The sequence below is a fragment of the Musa acuminata genome, chromosome BXJ1-9 (assembly GCF_036884655.1).
Source record: "Musa acuminata AAA Group cultivar baxijiao chromosome BXJ1-9, Cavendish_Baxijiao_AAA, whole genome shotgun sequence".
NCBI classification, from domain to species: Eukaryota; Viridiplantae; Streptophyta; class Magnoliopsida; order Zingiberales; family Musaceae; genus Musa; species Musa acuminata.
Genome location: NC_088335.1, coordinates 28,798,397 through 28,812,555, shown reverse-complemented (window position 1 = coordinate 28,812,555; position 14,159 = coordinate 28,798,397).

Below are 14,159 nucleotides of genomic sequence, written 5' to 3'. Positions count from 1 at the left end.
CTTGTCAGCAAAATCCAAAACAAATCACAAAGGTCTATCGACCACGTCAAGCACCTCAGCAACAAAGCGAGTCTTCTCTAATGGCAGTAGCACCGATGGTGGCGAAGACTATTGAGCATTCCGACTCGCAAGGACAGCACCGCGGACAAAAAGACAAATCCAAAACTATATCTCTTCCTATAATGTCGGAGCCTTCCACAACAGAGGTTTCCCTTGGTACTAGTGGACAGGAGAAACATAAGTCAGGAACTTCATCTCTTCCAATATCATTGGATCCGTCCACAATAACTCAACAAACTCAGGCCCAAACAAATCTCGCCAGCAAGGATATTCTTCCTCAACAAACTCAGGCCACAACAAACATTGTCAACAAGGATATTCTGTCTCAACAAACTCATTCCCCAACAAACCTCTCTAGCCAGGCTACTCCAACAAGTACTATCTAGGATATTGTGCTGCAACAATCTTATCGTGCTTCAATAAACCCTGCCAATCAAGACCACATGATTCAGATGCGCTATTTGGTGGATGTGGAAGGAGAGATGTAACAGAATATTTGAATGCCAACACACAAACAATGCTCAATTATTGAAAGAGATTATTAGAGACTCAAGATCCTGTATGGAGCAAGATCTCAAAACGGAGCACTTTACCCAAAAAGAAAAAGATATTTTTATCAAATTTAATTTTGTTATTAGCTAAAGATCTTGGGAATGATGCCAAATTATGTACCCACAGGTAGTTTTGATATATCTGGATAAACATTTTCTATATTGATTATAATTATGAGTAGTCTACAGCGTGTGTAGTCATAACTATCGCATTCGCTCTCTATAAGTTACTTGGCTTTGTCTATGACTTGTATAGATAAAGCTATTTGTAGAAACTTTACACATAATCAATTTACTTTTACTTACAAAAAAAAAAAAATCTGCAAGCTGTAGATGAAGTGGATAAATATAGGAATAAAGCCATAAAAGGTAAGGATATTGTGCGGGAGGAAAATACAAAACCGAAGGATAAGAAAAAGGATGGTACAGCCCATCCAAAGTCGTAAGATGAATACCTTACCACCTTTTCATTTCTTTATTACTGATGAAAATAACATGTTGGAATGTTCGCGGAATTAATAAGCCGGAGAAATGTCGGGAGCTCAACAGAATAATCAAGTCTGCCGCATGTGATATTGTTATTCTAGTAGAAACGAAAATTAAACAATCGCGCGTTCAAGCTTAAAAAAATTTAATATGGCCGGACGCAGAATTGTTTACCAATGACTCAAATAAAACTTTTGGTAGAATATGGGTCTTATGACATCCTAACTCTATTAATGGTTGGTTTATTTCTGCTACTGATCAATTCATTCATCTTAAGGTAGAGGACAAAAAGAATGTTTGTCAATTCAATTTCACTGGTATATATGCTTCAAATAGTATGCAAGAAAGAAATACTCTTTGGTTTGACCTGACTAATATTGCAAATGGCTGTCTCAATGTACCTTGGATTGTTCTTGGAGACTTTAATACTGTTCGGTACACAAATGAAAAAGAGGGGGGTAGACAACTTTCAGAAAGCCAGCTTCAAAGTTTTAATGATTACATTGACACTGCAGCTTTGTTTGATATGAAATCTGTGGGTAATTGGCTCTCCTGGAGTAATCAAGGTGCAGCTAACAGAAAAATAATGGCTCGACTTGATAGGTGTTTGATTAATCATGAATGGTTAACAGTTTACCCAGATTCACTTCTTGAGTATGGTGCTCCTTTGTTTTCTGACCATTCTTTAATGTATATACATGCAGACAAAGCGACACCAAGAGGCAAGAAACCGTTTAGATTCTTTAACATGTGGAGTACTCATCCTCAATTTCTTGATGTTATCAGATCTGCTTGGAATGTTAACGTGCATGGATCCCCCCTTACATCTTATGTCAAAAGCTCAAAGCCTGTAAAGCAGCACTAAAGGAGTGGAATACAAATACCTTTGGAAATATTACCATCACAGTTCAATTTTGCAGGAAGGAACTAATGTCATTGCAACATGAGTTGCAACTTCAGCCAAATGATGAGAATATTATCTACAAAGAGACAGAAGCTAGAAATAACTTCATGCAAGCCTTAAAACAGGAGGAAAGTTTTGCAAAGCAGAAGTCTCGACAGCATTGGCTTACACTAGGAGATTCCAATACTAAATTTTTCTATGCTTCAATTGCTACTCGAAGGGCTGTTAACCGTATTAGCAAATGCAGAGACAAAGATGATAATCTTATTGAGAATTTAGATGAGGTTAAAGCACACACTGAGCAATTTTTTTATTCCTTACTCAATCAAGCTGGGAAAACTAATAACATTCATGTGGAGCCGACTAGAAAACTTGATTCGGAAACTATTTCAATCCTCAATGCCCCAATTACAGACGACGAAATTGTATGTGTTGTCTTTAAGTCACCAAAGCACAAAAGCCTAGGTCCAGATGGATTTCCAACTGAATTTTACCAAACTGCTTGGTCTATTATTGGAAATGATGTGATCAAGGCTTGCCAACATTTTTTCTCTTCAGGTCAAATTCTTAGAGAGATGAATTGTACTTTTATTTCTTTAATCCCGAAGAATGCAGGGGCAGATTCACTAGAGAACTATCGACCCATATCATTATGCAACTTTATTTACAAGATCATCTCCAAAGTATTGGCAAATAGAATGCAAAAGGTAATACACAAGATCATTAGCCCAAATCAAGCTGCTTTCATCAAAGGGAGAAGTATACATCATAACATTTTGCTTGCTAATGACTTGGTCAAAAATTTGCATTCAAAAGCAAGAGGGACAAAAATATGTTTTAAAGCTGATTTACGGAAAGCCTTTGATTCAGTTAATAGGAAATTTATCTATAAGATGCTCCTCGATATTAACTTCCCACAGCAATGGGTTAATTGGATTCAATCTTGCCTGGAAACTCCAAAGTTTTCGATACTCTTTAATGGCTCACCTATTGGTTTTTTTGGGAGCACGAATGGCATCCGACAAGGTGATCCACTCTCTCCATATCTCTTTACTATTGCGATGGAAGGACTTAGCTGTATGTTGGAACATGCAGTCTTAAATGGCAGCATTAAGGTACCCAATGCTGGCTCTATTCATATATCACATATAACATTTGCAGATGATTTACTTATCTTTCTCCTAAATGATCCAACTTCAGTAAAGAACCTGGCTACTATTATGAATGACTTTGGTATGGTTTCTGGACTTCAGTTAAATCATGCGAAAAGTAAAGTATATATGAGCCCTTACGTTGAGGATAAGGTCTTTATTGCACAAACTTTGGGGGTTAGTGAAGGAAGCCTGCCAGTTCCTTATTTGGGTCTCCCACTCATATCCACAGGCATTCACAAAACCCACTGTCAGCCTATCCTGCAAAAAATAAAGAATAGAATTTCTTCTTGGAAAAATAGGCTTCTATCAAAAGCAGGACGACTCGAACTCATCCGTTCTGTATTGCACTCCTACTCTATATATTGGTGTAATGCATTTCTTTTGTCTGCTGGACTTCTCCAAGATATTGAACGGTTATTAATGAACTTCTTCTGGAATGACACAAATGATAAGGCAATGCATATGGTAAATTGGGATAGCATTTGCAAACCGAAAGATGAAGGGGGGCTAAACTTGAGAAATACTAGAGATTGGAATCAAGCATGCCTGGTACAACAATTGTGGGATCTTTTGCAAAACAAATGTTCCTTATGGTCACAATGGGTTTCTGTTAGGTATCTTTCAAAGGAATCAATCTGGGAAATTTCAACAAGAACATACCACTCTGCAGCTTAGAAAGAAATTTTAAAGGCAAGGAATTGGCTAATCAAACACATTTCGTATGCAATCTCTTCTGGAACTAGTACTAATATGTGGTACGATCCTTGGGTGAATGGGAAGAGTATATTTCAATTATATGGCGACAGAATACGAAAAGATCTTGGGGCTCCCAAAGATTGGAAGGTTTCCGAGTTCATTGCTAATGGTACCTGGTGTCTCCCTAATCCTATTTCTCCTGAAATGTGATCACTTTGGCCGACTATCATAGCTATTCCAATCAGGAACAACTCTTCAGATACACTTATTTGGCCTCATGACAATGGCAAATTTAGTGCCACATCCGCATGGAATCAAATTAGGCAAAGAAATAACAAGTGGGTCCCAAGCAGTTGGACATGGGATCGACCGGGATCACAAAGACACTCCTTATGTACATGGTAGGCCCTTCTCAATAAACTACCTACAATAGATAATATGAAAAAAAGAGGTATCTATCATGTTAACCGATGCTCCCTTTGTTTGCAACAAGAAGAAACTGTTGACCACCTCTATTTTGCATGTGATTATACAAAATGGATATGGAAGGAGATTCTCCAGCGATTTAAACTCAATAGACTGCCGCAACCAAACTTGCACCAAGAACTAGGCGACCTTATGCAATGTTTCTCAAGAAAAGGGCCTCTTACACAACTGGCAAAGGTTACTTTCAGATGCGCTATTTGGTGGATGTGGAAGGAGAGATGTAATAGAATCTTTGAATGTCAACACACAAACAATGCTCAGCTCTTGAAAGAGATTATTAGAGACTCAAGATCCTGTATGGAGCATGATCTCAAAACCGAGCACTTCACCCGAAGAGAAAAATATATTTTTATCAAATTTAATTTTGCTATTAGCTAAAGATCTTGGGAATGATGCCAAATAATGTACCCACAGGTAGTTATAGTCTACAGAATGTGTAGTCATAACTATCGCATTCGCACTCTATGAGTTGCATGGCTTTGTCTATGACTTGTATAGATAAAGCTATTTGTAGAAACTTTACACATAATCAATTTATTTTTACTTACAAAAAAAAAACAAGCCTAAGGTGGACTCTCTTAGAACTCCTCAATATATTGAGGGAGGCAGAGAGCACTATCAAGAAAGAGAAGCCAGTTCTTTTCACTGGTGAGACCAGAAAAAAAAGGAAAGCAGAAAAGTCCCTTAAGAAGGGCAAGAGCAAGGGTAGACCAGGTAAAGCAAAGGTTGCTAAGGAAGACCCAGCAAAGGACAAAAGCCAGTGCTTCTACTATGGCAAAGATGGGCACTGGAAGAGGAACTACAAAGAGTACCTTGTAGAGAGGGCGAAACAAATGGGTATTGGACAAGGACCAGTCTCCATTTGTTAGACTCTTATGATAACACATGGGTATTGGATACCGGTAATGCTTATCATATATGCAATTCGTTGTCGGTTCTGACAAGGCCTTGGAGACTAGAGAGAGGTAAGATGGATCTCAAGATGGGCATTGGAGCAAAAGTCACAATAGTAGCTATTGGTGAGGTAGCCCTACATCTGCCTGGTGGTACTTTTATTGCATTAGATACATGTTATTTTATTCCTTCTATTATCAAAAACATTATCTCCATTTTATGTTTGATAGTTAGTGGATATAAATTAGTTTTTGAGAACAATAGTTATTTGATATTATTAGATGAGATAATCACGAAAGGAACAATGCATAATGGTTTGTTTATGCTAGACACTACTCTACATATCATGAATGTAAGTGTGTCTAAGAGGAAACGAGATGAGGTGAATAGTGCATACATGTGACATTGTAGGCTAGGTCACATCCATGAGGGAAGTATTCAAAAGTTGCTAAAGGATGTATATCTAGATCCATTCAACTATGAGTCATATGCAACTTGCGAGCCTTGCCTTCGTGGAAAACTGACTAACTCTCTATTTAGTGAAATTGGAGAAAGAGCCACTGAGTTATTGGAACTCATACATTGTGATGTATATGGACCCATGTCAACTCATGCTATTGGTGGTTACTCCTACTTCATTACCTTCACTAATGATTTCTCATGGTATGGATATGTGTACTTAATAAAGTACAAATCCGAGGCCTTTGAGAAATTCAGGGAGTATAAGAATGAAGTGGAGAACTAGACTGAAAAGAGTATCAAGACTCTTCGATCAGATCGAGGAGGTGAGTACTAAAGTACAGAGTTTACTCAGTTCCTCAAGGACTATGGGATATTATCCCAATGGACACCTCCTTATGCACCTCAGCTCAACGGTATGTTTAAAAGGAGGAATCGTATGCTATTAGATATTGTTATGGTAAGTAACTTTTTAGCCGCGACCTTGGGGGCGACGCGGTTGGTTCAGGGCTCCAAATGACTTGAATCGGACGTGTCCCTCCCTAGGGCCTTGAGATGGCGGATGTCGAGGATCTGCTTGGAAAACTTCGCCTTGCTGAGTTAACGGCGGTCGGGTACCGGCACACAGGTCGGGTCGGTGGCTCGGCCCGACCCCTCCAACGATTAAGTCAGTGGGGAGGAGTATTGTATTGAGTGAAAGATCGATCCCCCTGTGCTGGGAGCCGGGGGGGTATTTATGAAGGGGGCTTGATGTTACCTGATGGGCCATCCTGCAAGAGCAGGACCGTACCTCCGGTGGCGTCTGTCGCCGTCGTGGGCGTTGCGTGTGGAGCCGAGCTGCCGCAGGGTATAGGGGGTGTCAGCTGGTGCGTTTGCCTACCTCGGCGGGCCCTGATGGGTCAGCCGAGGAGATCCAAGTGCGGTGGGTATGGGTGCGTGTCGCGTCGTCGTTAATGCTCTTTCTGGGGGAGCGCGTCGTACTGGGCGTCCGACGTGGGGGGGTGTATTGCGTCAAATCCGAGGAGTTATGTCAAGTCAGTTTTTTACCCCTATCATATGCCCCACCCGAAAGGAGCTATGCGTTGGTTTTGCACGTAAGGAGTTTGACGCATGGCTCCCTGCTTCAATCGTGCTGCTCAGGTGGGTCTGAGGGGTGCGCTGTGGATGGGTCAGTCGCGTGAACGTTTCTCGAGCAACGCTGGGCCGGGACACACACAACTCGGTCGGGAGGCACCAGGCAGGCGGGGCGGCCGCGCAGGTGTGGCTTGGGAGATGCGAAGCTGAGGGCCGAGGAGCAAAACGCAGGCGGGGCGACCGCGGTGTGTCTCGGGAGGCGTAAAGCTGAGGGCCGAGGAGCACAACGCAGGCGGGGTGACCGCGCAGGTGTGTCTCGGGAGGCGTAAAGCCGAGGGCCGAGGAGCACAACGCAGGTGGGGTGACCGCGCAGGTGTGTTTCGGGAGGCGTAAAGCCGAGGGCCGAGGAGCACAACGCAGGCGGGTTGACCGCGCAGGTGTGTTTCGGGAGGCACGAAGCCGAGGGCCGAGGAACACAACGCAGGCGGGGTGACCGCGCAGGTGTGTCTCGGGAGGCGTAAAGCCGAGGGCCGAGGAGCACAACGCAAGCGGGGTGACCGCGCAGGTGTGTCTCGAGAGGCACGAAGCCGAGGGCCGAGGAACACAACGCAGGTGAGGTGACCGCGCAGGTGTGTCTCGGGAGACGTAAAGCCGAGGGCCGAGAAGCACAACGCAGGCGGGGTGACCGCGCAGGTGTGTCTCGGGAGGCGTAAAGCCGAGGGCCGAGGAGCACAACGCAGGCGGGGTGACCGCGCAGGTGTGTCTCGGGAGAGATTGACCGAGGCGCTTGGTGCAGGTAGGCTGCGACCGGGGCGATGGCTCCGGGCGCAACATGACCGAGGCGATACTTGGCTTTTGGTCTAGAGTTTGGTCGTTTTGACCGTTGCGTGGGTGCGGGTAGCTGGGTCGCCTTTTGCCTGGGGAAGGTCAAAGGGCCATGCCTTTCGGGCGTCGCCGGTTTTTGAGGTTGACATGATTAGGGGCTCCGTACTTCGCACCGCACTGCAATTAAGAGCCGCGCCGGCCGAAGTTATGGCGATGCGACTTTTGCATCTTCGCAGCGTGCCTTAGGAGAGGAAGGGTCGCCGTTTCGGCGGGAAACAGGCTATAAGTAGTGCTCCGTCGGTCCCTTTCACTTCTTGGTACCTGCATTTGCTTCAATCGCCTCTTTGGGTGACCTGGCCCAGTGCTTCTTCAGCCGCCCTACCTTCCCAAAAGCTCGGTAAGGATGGCTTCCCCTACTTCGTCTTCTCCTTCTCCGCCTCCTCTTTCCGATGCCGCCGGTGAGGAGGTGGCATTGGCGAGCTCCCGCTCATCGTCCGAGGAAAGGGCCACCAAAGCCCTCGAATCGCTTATGTGGCCGCACGACCTCGACTCCGCCGTGAGCGAGTCATCGCTCGGCCTCCTCCGGGACCGTTACGGTGTCCCGGCGGAGTTCGCGCTCATTGCCCCTGAGCCGGGGCAGCGGGCGTATGATCCTATACCCAAGGGCTTCGCCCTAACTGTAGATGCCTTCGAGGCCAGGCTGCGCCTTCCGTTTCACCCTGTCATCACTGCCTGCGTCGCGTGGTGGCGCATTTCTCCTTCTCAGATGGCACCTAATTCTTGGCGCTATCTGGTGGCGTTCCTCGGGGAATGCTACTATGCCCAGATCGCCCCAAGCCGGTCCCTTTTCCTCTCCTGTTTCCGTTTGTCCAGAGGGTCGAGGGGCTATTACTTGTCCGCCCGACCGGGTTTCCGTGTCAGTGGGGCTCCTTCCAGCAACAAGGGGTGGAAGGAGCGCTTCTTCTACGTTTGCCATCCGAAGAGTTGGAGCTTCGGACTCCGGTGGGCGGCGCGCGCAGTCGATAATACTGCCCCGGCTTTGGACGAGGGGGAGCTCCGAGCCCTTCGAAGATTGAAGGAGATCCTCCCGTCTTCCAGAGTCATCCGAAAGATGACCGAGGCATGGCTGGTCGAGGCGGGCTTGAGCCCAGTACCTCCTCGAGGTATGCCTTGAGAAGGTGGCGCTGGGCCTTTCAGTTTTGCTTTTCTCTTTTGGGATACTGACCGAGGTCGTTATGTTCATGCAGAGATGGTGAACCTTGCTGTAGTACGTGGAGGACGCATTTCGTCCGCCGCATCTCTGCGGCGCCAGGTCGGTCCGAGCGTCGGCACTAGGGAGGCGCCGGTGGATCTCGAGGACGTCCGCCCTCGAAAGAAGGCCAAGGTCCCTGCTGCGAAGAAACCGACTCCCCCAAGGGCTAAGGTGTGTCTCGGGAGGCGTAAAGCCGAGGGCCGAGGAGCACAACGCAGGCGGGGTGACCGCGCAGGTGTGTCTCGGGAGGCACGAAGCCGAGGGCCGAGGAACACAACGCAGGCGGGGTGACCGCGCAGGTGTGTCTCGGGAGACGTAAAGCTGAGGGCCGAGAAGCACAACGCAGGCGGGGTGACCGCGCAGGTGTGTCTCGGGAGGCGTAAAGCCGAGGGCCGAGGAGCACAACGCAGGCGGGGTGACCGCGCAGGTGTGTCTCGGGAGAGATTGACCGAGGCGCTTGGTGCAGGTAGGCTGCGACCGGGGCGATGGCTCCGGGCGCAACATGACCGAGGCGATACTTGGCTTTTGGTCTAGAGTTTGGTCGTTTTGACCATTGCGTGGGTGCGGGTAGCCGGGTCGCCTTTTGCCTGGGGAAGGTCAAAGGGCCATGCCTTTCGGGCGTCGCCGGTTTTTGAGGTTGACATGATTAGGGGCTCCGTACTTCGCACCGCACTGCAATTAAGAGCCGCGCCGGCCGAAGTTATGGCGATGCGACTTTTGCATCTTCGCAGCGCGCCTCAGGAGAGGAAGGGTCACCGTTTCGATGGGAAACAGGCTATAAGTAGTGCTCCGTCGGTCCCTTTCACTTCTTGGTACCTGCATTTGCTTCAATCGCCTCTTTGGGTGACCTGGCCCAGTGCTTCTTCAGCCGCCCTACCTTCCCAAAAGCTCGGTAAGGATGGCTTCCCCTACTTCGTCTTCTCCTTCTCCGCCTCCTCTTTCCGATGCCGCCGGTGAGGAGGTGGCATTGGCGAGCTCCCGCTCATCGTCCGAGGAAAGGGCCACCAAAGCCCTCGAATCGCTTATGTGGCCGCACGACCTCGACTCCGCCGTGAGCGAGTCATCGCTCGGCCTCCTCCGGGACCGTTACGGTGTCCCGGCGGAGTTCGCGCTCATTGCCCCTGAGCCGGGGCAGCGGGCGTATGATCCTATACCCAAGGGCTTCGCCCTAACTGTAGATGCCTTCGAGGCCAGGCTGCGCCTTCCGTTTCACCCTGTCATCACTGCCTGCGTCGCGTGGTGGCGCATTTCTCCTTCTCAAATGGCACCTAATTCTTGGCGCTATCTGGTGGCGTTCCTCGGGGAATGCTACTATGCCCAGATCGCCCCGAGCCGGTCCCTTTTCCTCTCCTGTTTCCGTTTGTCCAGAGGGTCGAGGGGCTATTACTTGTCCGCCCGACCGGGTTTCCATGTCAGTGGGGCTCCTTCCAGCAACAAGGGGTGGAAGGAGCGCTTCTTCTACGTTTGCCATCCGAAGAGTTGGAGCTTCGGACTCCGGTGGGCGGCGCGCAGTCGATAATACTGCCCCGGCTTTGGACGAGGGGGAGCTCCGAGCCCTTCGAAGATTGAAGGAGATCCTCCCGTCTTCCAGAGTCATCCGAAAGATGACCGAGGCATGGCTGGTCGAGGCGGGCTTGAGCCCAGTACCTCGAGGTATGCCTTGAGAAGGTGGCGCTGGGCCTTTCAGTTTTGCTTTTCTCTTTTGGGATACTGACCGAGGTCGTTATGTTCATGCAGAGATGGTGAACCTTGCTATAGTACGTGGAGGACGCATTTCGTCCGCCGCATCTCTGCGGCGCCAGGTCGGTCCGAGCGTCGGCACTAGGGAGGCGCCGGTGGATCTCGAAAGAAGGCCAAGGTCCCTGCTGCGAAGAAACCGACTCCCCCAAGGGCTCAGGAGAGCGCAGAGGCGGCGGAGTCGGGCTCGCACGATAGGCGAGGGGGGCGAGGTCGGGGCGAGGCAGGCCCGAGCAACGTGGTTGGAGGAAAGGCGCCTCGGGAGCCCTCGATCCGGGACTTGTGTCGTCTTCCCGCGGGGTCACCGAACGACTTTTACCTTGCGCGCCTGATGGGCGAACTTTCCGAGGGCCAACCTTCTGATCGGTTGGTAGCCCGCTGGGGGGGGCTGACCCGCGGGACCCGGGTGTGGGCCGACGGGGAGACCGCGGCTGCGTTTGTCCGAGGGGGGCTGCATCCTGATCTGGCCCGCGAAATGTACACTCTGCCGTCCGACGTCCTGCTCGGGAAGTCCGTGAAGTCGCTGCTGTGGGTAAGTGTTCCGCTGCCGGCTTCCGACTTGTGGTACTCCCGAGGGTCGTTCTGACTTTCTTCTTGCAGGGCCAGCATTACGCGATGGCACTGGCAGACTGCGTTCGCGATGCGGGTCGGGCCCTCGGAATTTTATGCGACCGCAATGCCGAGCTGCGCAAGCAGCTCGAGGAGGTTCGGGCCGGGGCGGCTCCGGAGGCGGTTGCGGCGGCCGAGCAGCGCTCCTCGGAGCTCGAGGCGGAGGCGACGCATCTTCGAGCTGAGGCAGGGGCGGCCGACAAGCGCGCGTTGGCGCTGGAGGCCGAGGTCCTTCGCTTAAGGTCCGAGGCGAAGGCGGCCGAGGAGGAGAAAGGCAATCTCCGGGGACTCCTGGAGGGAGCGCAGTCAGAGGTCGTCTGGCCCGAGGCAAGGCGGCCGTCCTGACCCAGTGGACATGCCGGAGGAAGTTCCCTTCGATGATGGCATGGGGGGATCCGACGGTTAGGGCGGTCTGGAGGTCAGCTCAGCCGGGCAGCTTCCGTATTTTGTAACTTTTGTGCCCTTCGGGTCTGGTCACAGTTGTAACCTCTTGCTTTATAAAGAAAACTTTCTCCTAGCATGTCTTTCGAAAGTCGGGTCTTGTAATCCTATGCTTCATGAATAAAAGAACCTTTTCCCAGTGTCTTTTAAGCTTCAAAAATTGCACAACTTCGTCTTTGGAGCTGTTGCCAGGGGCATTGACCTCAGACGAAGAACTTTTTAAGGTTCTGGATGTTCCATGTCCTCGGCAGGGAGGAACTGTCCATCGTTGTGAGTCGATAGGTACCGGGTCGAACCACGCCGGTGACCCGGTAAGGTCCCTCCCACTTGGGGGCCAGCTTCCCCCTCGTTCGGGTTGGGTCGCTGACTTCGGCCCTTCGTAGGACTAGATCGCCTAACCTGATTGGTCTGGGTCGCACCTTTCTGTTGTAGACCCTTGCGACGGCTCTCTGGTGAGAGAGGGCCTTCAGGTGTGCGTCGGCACGTCGTTCCTCGAGCACGTCGAGGCTGGCGCGAAGTCCCTGGTTCGAGGCCTCCTGTTCGTAGCTCCTTGTCCGAAATGTGGCAACAGTCATCTCGGGCGGTAGGACGGCCTCGGTTCCGAAAGTCAAGCTATACGGGGATTCTCCGGTCGCAGCTTTGGGGATGGTGCGCAGCGACCACAGCACGCTGGGGAGCTCGTCCGTCCAGGTCGATCGGGCTGCGGACACTCTTCTTTTGAGGCCATCCAGGATGGACCGGTTGGTTACCTCGGCCAACCCGTTCGTCTGAGGGTGGGCCACCGAACTGAACCTCAGTTGAATGCCATGACCGGCGCAGAATTCCCAGAACCTCGTGCCATCCTGCAAGAGCAGGACCGTACCTCCGGTGGCGTCTGTCGCCGTCGTGGGCGTTGCGTGTGGAGCCGAGCTGCCGCAAGGTATGGGGGGTGTCAGCTGGTGCGTTTGCCTGCCTCGGTCGACCCTGATGGGTCAGCCGAGGAGGTCCAAGTGCGGTGGGTATGGGTGCGTGTCGCGTCGTCATTAATGCTCTTTCTGGGGGAGTGCCCCGTACTAGGCATCCGACGTGGGGGGGTGTATTGCGTCAAATCCGGGGTGTTATGTCAAGTCAGTTTTTTACCCCTATCAGATATAGTATGATTCATGATGAGTTTCGTTGATCTACCCATCTCATTTTAGGGATATGCCTTAGAGATCGCGACTTACCTTTTGAATAGAGTTTCAACTAAGTCGGTAGTGTCTACACTATATGAGATATAGAAAGGGAAGAAGCCCGATCTTAAAGTTGTTAAGATTTGGGGCTGCCCTGCCCATGTCAAAAGACATAACCCCGATAAGTTAGAATCAAGGACGGAGCAGCGCAAGTTCATTGAATACCCTAAGGAAACTTGTGGGTATTATTTCTATCATCTCGAGAACCAAAAGGTCTTTGTAGCCAAGAGAGCGATATTTCTTGAGAAGGAACATATTCTTGGCAGAGATAATGGGAGCATGATAGAGTTGAGCGAGGTTGGAGAACCTAGCTTAAGCACCGCTTTATAGCCTAAGTCTATTCAGGTACCTAATACACAAGTTTCAACATTACGTAGGTCTGACAGAGTATCTCATCCTCCTGAGAGATATGTGGGACATATTAGAGGAGAGGATGTTGAGAATATTGATCCTTAAACCTACAAGGAGGCTATTATGAGTATAGACTCCGGGAAGTGGCAAGAAGTCATGAATTCTGAGATGGATTTCATGTACTCCAATAAGGTTTGGAACTTAGTTGATGCGCCCGAGGGTATTGTACCCATCGGTTACAAGTAGATCTTTAAAAAAAGATCGGAGTAGATTGAAAGGTAGAGACCTATAAAACAAGGCTAGTGGCTAAGGGGTATCGTCAAAGGCAAGGTGTTGACTATGACGAAACCTTCTCACCCGTAGCAATGCTAAAATCCATCCGAATTCTATTGGTTATTGCAGCACACTATGATTATGAGATATAGCAGATGGATGTGAAAACTACATTCCTCAATGGGAACCTCGAGGAGGAGGTGTATATGATACAACCCAAGGGATTCGTGTCCAAGGACTGCCCAGATAAGGTGTGCAGGTTACTTAGATCCATTTATGGACTAAATCAAGTTTCCTGAAGTTGGAACATAAGATTTAATGAGACAATCAGATCTTATGACTTCGTTAAGAACGAAGATAAGCCTTGTGTGTATAGGAAGGCAGGTGGGAGTGCTGTCACCTTTTTGGTGTTATATATGGCTGACATCCTGATTATTGGAAATGATGTAGGAATGCTATCCACAATAAAGGCTTGGTTATCTAAACACTTCTCCATGAAGGACTTAGGGGAAGCATCCTATATCTTGGGAATTCGGATCTATAGAGATAGATCCAAGAGGATGCTTAGCTTGTCCCAGTCCAGGTACAAAGAAACCATTGTCAAAATATTTGGCATGAAAAATTTCAATAGAGGTCTCATATCGATGAGACATGGGATATCGCTTTCTAGGAGTATATCCCCAAAGATTCATGAAG